General features: G+C 55.4%; 1 long non-coding RNA gene across 1 annotated transcript in view; it reads left to right on the forward strand.

The window, feature by feature from the left end:
* Positions 1-1,214, forward strand: part of LOC116641261 — a 3,016-nt gene extending 1,802 nt beyond the window's left edge. The window contains exons 2-3 of the long non-coding RNA XR_004301154.1: positions 619-739; positions 1,166-1,214. This is a non-coding gene — a long non-coding RNA (uncharacterized LOC116641261). The remainder of the gene's footprint in view (positions 1-618; positions 740-1,165) is intronic.
* Positions 1,215-5,409: the final 4,195 nt, after the last annotated feature.

Genomic DNA, 5,409 nt, shown 5'->3' on the forward strand with positions numbered 1-5,409 from the left:
CACACACACACACACACACACACACACACACACACACACACACACACCAAAAAACAAAACCCCCAAAACAACACTGCAAGGAAGAAACAAAAGATGGGAGGGGGTTGCTCTCCTCTCCTTCTCCACCCCTCCTTTGTGAGCTCCCTGGGGGCTCTGCTAGGGAGCGGGGGCACGTCTCTGTGGTGACCAGGTGTGCCGGGTGGGCAGGTGGGCCGGTCTTTGCCCCTCTCTCTGGCCCCAGCCCCTCCCCGGGCCCGGCTTGCTGAGCCCTGGGCCCTCGCAGGTCCTGCCAGTAGCCCTGTCTGTGTCCCCCTGGCCATCCTCATCCATCTCACGCGGGAAACCAGGGAGGTGACCTGTCCGAGGCTGCCCAGTGAGAGGCAGAAACAGGGAGGGAAGGAAACCTTTGATGAGCCCCTCCTGGGTCAGACTCCTCCGTGAGTCCCTTTTCAAGTTCTTAAATGTTCACAATAAATTTGAAAAGAAGCCTCCAGTCCCCCATTTTACAGATAGGGAAACTGAGGGTCACAGAGTGGGAGCACCTGCCTAAGGCAGTGAGGGGTGGCGGGGGGAGCACAGACAGGCTGGTGTGACTCCTGGCTTGGGACACTCTTACAGGGTAATTGTGGGAGCGTGATTCTCCGGCCTCGACCTCCCCAGCTCTGATATTTGGCAGCAACACAGCTGCTTCCTAAAGATGTTGTGAGGACGAAATAAAAGCAGGCATATCAAGAAGTGGGTAAGGTGACTGGGGCATAGAATGTGCTGGGAGGTCAGGAGCTGGGACAGGATCCAGGGCTGTCAGATTCCAGAGGCCGAGTTCTTTCCACTGCATGTCTGTGGCCTCTCAGGGCTGCTGGGAGGAAGGGTTGGAGGAGCCCTGGGGTGGGTGGGGATGGAGAATGGGGATGCTCTCTCCCACCCCTAGCACCTAGGTGTGGCACCCTTGGACTCTTGGGGCGCTGTGGGCTTCCTGACCACTGGTCCAAAACTATAGCTTCTCTGGCCCTCAAACTGTCTGGGACATTTTACAGCAGGGAGGGTGGGCAAGCAGAGACCTTACAGCAGAGACTTTTTGAAAAGTAAGGGGAAATGATACAATTATTGGAGAAAAACTCTAAAGAAGAATTTTGTGTCTCTGGAATTGTTTCCTCCCTCTCATCAGGGTTCTCCTGGCTTCACTTCTTCCTCTGGCTCACAGAAATAGGCCCAGTAAGTCATTTACACTTTGGTAATAATTATAGTAGCTACCATGTTTTGAGCATCTACTCTGTGCCTAATACTTCTAAGTTTTCCTCTTAAAAAGCTTTGCTTGTCCCTCTGGAAGTTATGTATCCATCTATTAACAGGCCTTTTATTCATTCAATAAACATTTATTGAGCAATGATGGTATGCCAGGTTCAGTCCTCGGTGTAACATCAGTAGGCCTGGAGAGTGTGTGGAGGTGTGCCCAGTTGGGCAGGTGGGAGTAGCTCTGTGATGATTTTCACTCCTTCCACAGGGCTCCATTAAGCACCTCTGACATGGCCCTGGGATGGGCCATGGCTCTGTGCTCATAGGATGATGTTCCAATGGGAGGGACACACAATAATCAATCAAATACACACTTTGATTTGAAAAATAAAGCAGGTGAAGGGTGAAGAGTGATGGAAAAGGGGCAGCTTTAGTAAGTTTGGTCAGGGAGAACCTCTCTAAGAAGGCTGACATATAAAAAAAATGCATTCATCCATTTATCAATACATTTTTTGGGGGTGCCTGGGTGGCTCAGTTGGTTACGTGTCTGCCTTTGGCTCAGGTGCTGATCCCAGGGTCGTGGGATCAAGCCCTGCATTGGGCTCCCTGCTCTCTCTCCCCCTCCCCCCCAACTCGTACTCGGCCTCTCTCAAATAAATAAATAAAATCTTTAAAAAAAATACACTTTTTTTTTGGTGAACATATAGAGCCACTCACGCAATTCAAAACCCAGAAGATGAAAAGCCCCTTTCTCCCTCCACCCCTATCTGTTTGGTTCCCCATCCCAATAATCACTGTTCTTAGTTTTTAAAGAATCTTTCAGAGTTTCTTTAGAAAGATATAAGCAAATACAAATATTTTAATCAAACACAAAAGTCAGCACGCAATAGGTATCAACGTTTGGACTGAGACCTGAATGAGAAGGAGCCAAACCAAGGAGAGTTTCTGGCAGAGGATGGGCAAGTGAGCCAGGGGCCGGGTGGTGGACAGGCTGAGGGTGCAGACATGGGCTGGACTTTGAGCAGCTGGGGCCATTTGGCCACGGTGAGAAAGAGGGCTACCAGACAGGAAGCCACTGTGGATTGTCAGTTGGGGTGTGCCCCGATGGAGCACAGGCTTTAATAGGATCCCTCTGGCTGCTGTGGGGATGAGGCAGGTGCAGGGAGATTGCTGGGAAGTTGAGAATTCATGCACAGGAGCTATAGTTCAGTGAGTGTGTAGTGGGTGCTGGCACTCATGTATTTTCCATTAGCAGTCCTGGGAGGCAGGTGCTATTATTTCCTCCCCTGTGCGGTTGAAGGAGCTATGGCACAGAGGGGTTAATTAGGCCGAGGAAGTTCACACAGACAGTGAGCAGCAGAGGTGGGACAGAAGCTCAGGTAGTCTGACTGGGGAGCCTGAGCTTTTAAACCCTGCACCCACCCGCCTCTCTTAATGGCTACATGGGGCACCAACCAGCAGAAAGAAAGTTGAAGGGGCACCTGGGTGGCTCAGTCGGTTAAGCGTTAAGCGTCTGACTTTTGATTTCGGCTCCGGTCATGATCTCAGGGTCCTGGGATCGAGCCCTGTGCCGGGCTCCATGCTCAGTGGGGAGTCTGCTTAAGGATTCTCTTTCTCTCTCCCTCTGCCCTTCCCCCTGCTCACATTCTCTCTGTCTCTCAAATAAATAAAGAAATCTTAAAGAAAGAAAGAAAGTTAGCTGAAGGTCACACAGCAAGGAAGGGATGGAGGTGGACTCACCCTCATGTTTGTCAGGCCCTAGAGCTCCCAGGCTCTCCACCATGCAGTCATGGGCAGTGACCCCCACCAGAGTCGCCTGGGCTGGTGTCAAATGCAGATTCCTGGGCCTAGGCCCAGATGGACTGAATCAGAGCCTTGGGATGCGCCCTGGGAACCTGCATTTTAAACCAGGCATTCCCTCGTCACCCCACCTCATCCCCTTATGCAATATATGCATCTTGAAATCTGGGATTCCGGGTGGTTGGGGTTGGGATCCCGCCCACTCACCCAGCTCAAACCTTTCCCCTCTGGGGTCTAAGCCCAGCCCAGCCCTTGCTGGGAAGACTGGAGACAGCCGGGCTGGGTGTCTCCAGGCCGGGACGGAGTTCTGGGTCAGGCTTTGCCCCTCTGCCCCAGAAGCTAGGTCCCGGTGGCGGGCTCTCTCCTACCTGAGCCGCCAGCCCCATCGGCCTTGGAGCCGATGCTGGGTCCACCCTGAACGATGCCTGTCGTCTCACCTCTCCCACTGCTAATCCTTGAGGGTAGGGCCCCTCTGCCCTTACTCAGCCCTGAACCCCACTCCCAGCACGGAGCCTGGCACATCGGAGGGCCTGGTCAGCCTGAAACGAACCCGTGCCTCAGTGGTTCATGTGGGTAAAGCCTGTCGCCTGCTGCCCCCGGGGATCTGACACCCATGACGCTCCCTCTGCTCCCACCCACGGGTTGCTTTTCCTTTCCAGGAGAAAATGCAAGTGAAAGCACCTAGCGTGGGGCGCCCAGGCTCTCGCTCAGCACGCCTGCCCGCCGCGTCCCCACTGCTAGAGCTACTGCGTGCTGAGAGCCCCCGAGCTCATCCCGCAGCCCTGCTGGCCGCACACCTTGGCCTCTGTCTCGGCTTCCTGTCTTGAGGCCCCAGAACTCATGGTGTCTGCTGGCTGAGCTTGCTCTGCCCCGTCCTGCCCCCTTCCCCCACCTTGTGGGCTGTTGCTGGATCCAGAGTGTGGGGCAGTGGGCTCACTGCTGCGGACAGGAGGCAGGTGGCCCCGCAAGGCTGTGGGTCTCCCTGCAGGGGCACAGCTGGACCGGACCCAGGCCCTTGGGCTCACGTTCCAGTGCTCTTTCCACTTCTCCTGACTTAATTTTTCAGGTGTGTGTTTTCCTAGTCTGAACTGGGACCTGTTGCTCTGTTTCTGTGGACCTCGGTTTTCTCATCTTTGAAAAGGGGCCACAGGGCGCCTGGGTGGCTCAGTTGGTTAAGCGACTGCCTTCGGCTCAGGTCATGATCCTGGAGTCCCAGGATCGAGTCCCACATTGGGCTCCCTGCTCAGCAGGGAGTCTGCTTCTCCCTCTGACCCTCCCCCCCTCATGCTCTCTCTCTCGATCTCATTCTCTCTCTCAAATAAATAAATAAAATCTTTAAAAAAAAAAAAAAAAGAAAAGGGGCCACAAAGGTGGTCCCCCGGGGGGGTCACATGGTGTGGGAAGGGCCTGGGCACCGGCCAGGTGCCAGGAGAGTGCTCAACAAATGGCGGGTACCATTATTCTGGTTGGTAGGGCCGTGGGTTCCTGGGGCCCCCGGGACAGAAGGCACCTCAGATACTCTGGAAGCCCCCTGGCCCAGGCTGGGTGGCCTGATGTGGGCTCAAGGCCAAGAAGTGGTAAAACCAGCATTCAGACCCAGGCCTGCCTCCCCCGGGCCCGTGTGCCTTACTCCGATGCTAGAAGCAAAGGGAGCCTCCCATTCATTCAGCCAGTGTTTCCTGCCTGCTTGCTGGGTGCCACTGAGGGGCCTTCTCCCGGTGGGTGGGGACAGATGGCCCTGAGCCAGTCACACTCTCCCCTCTGCACGCGGGTGAGGGGCTGCCGAGGCACCTGAGCTGTCTGCGTCCCAGGGCCACAGCCGGGCCTTTTTTTCCACGTCTGGATAGGTGGACCCCGAGGGGTGCCGAGGACAGACCTCTCCCAGGGACCCCCGTGGCTGCTTCTGTGTTCAGGGTGGGCTCTGTGTTAATACGTGTTTATTTGTACACTCGTCCCTTCTTCAGTTGTGCCTTTATGATGAATTCTTGCCCCTGCACGTTTCTCGGGCACACTCGTGGCCCTGGCCCTCACTCTGCTTAGGGAGGCAAGGAGGCCTCCAGACGGTGGCCGCACAGGGGACCAGGGCTCTGCAGGGTGGGAGCCGCACGTGACTCCTGCCTCTCCCAGGGACAAGGAAGGTTTCCCAGAAGAAGTGACGTTGGGCTCAAGCCTTGTAGGAGGAACAGGGTCTGCTTCATGCCCGGTGGAGTGTGAGAAGGTGCCAGGGTCTGGGGGCACTTGGGTAAGTGGAGGAGGAGGAGAAGCCCTTGAAGGAGGTGGGGCCGGGAAGTAATCTGGGCTCAGGGATGATTTGTCTGGGGGTCCTAGGGAGCCACTGAAGGTACTTGAGGAGGGGAGTGACTAGGCAGAGCTGGC

The sequence above is a fragment of the Phoca vitulina genome, unplaced genomic scaffold (assembly GCF_004348235.1).
Source record: "Phoca vitulina isolate PV1807 unplaced genomic scaffold, GSC_HSeal_1.0 scaffold21, whole genome shotgun sequence".
Classification (NCBI taxonomy): Eukaryota; Metazoa; Chordata; class Mammalia; order Carnivora; family Phocidae; genus Phoca; species Phoca vitulina.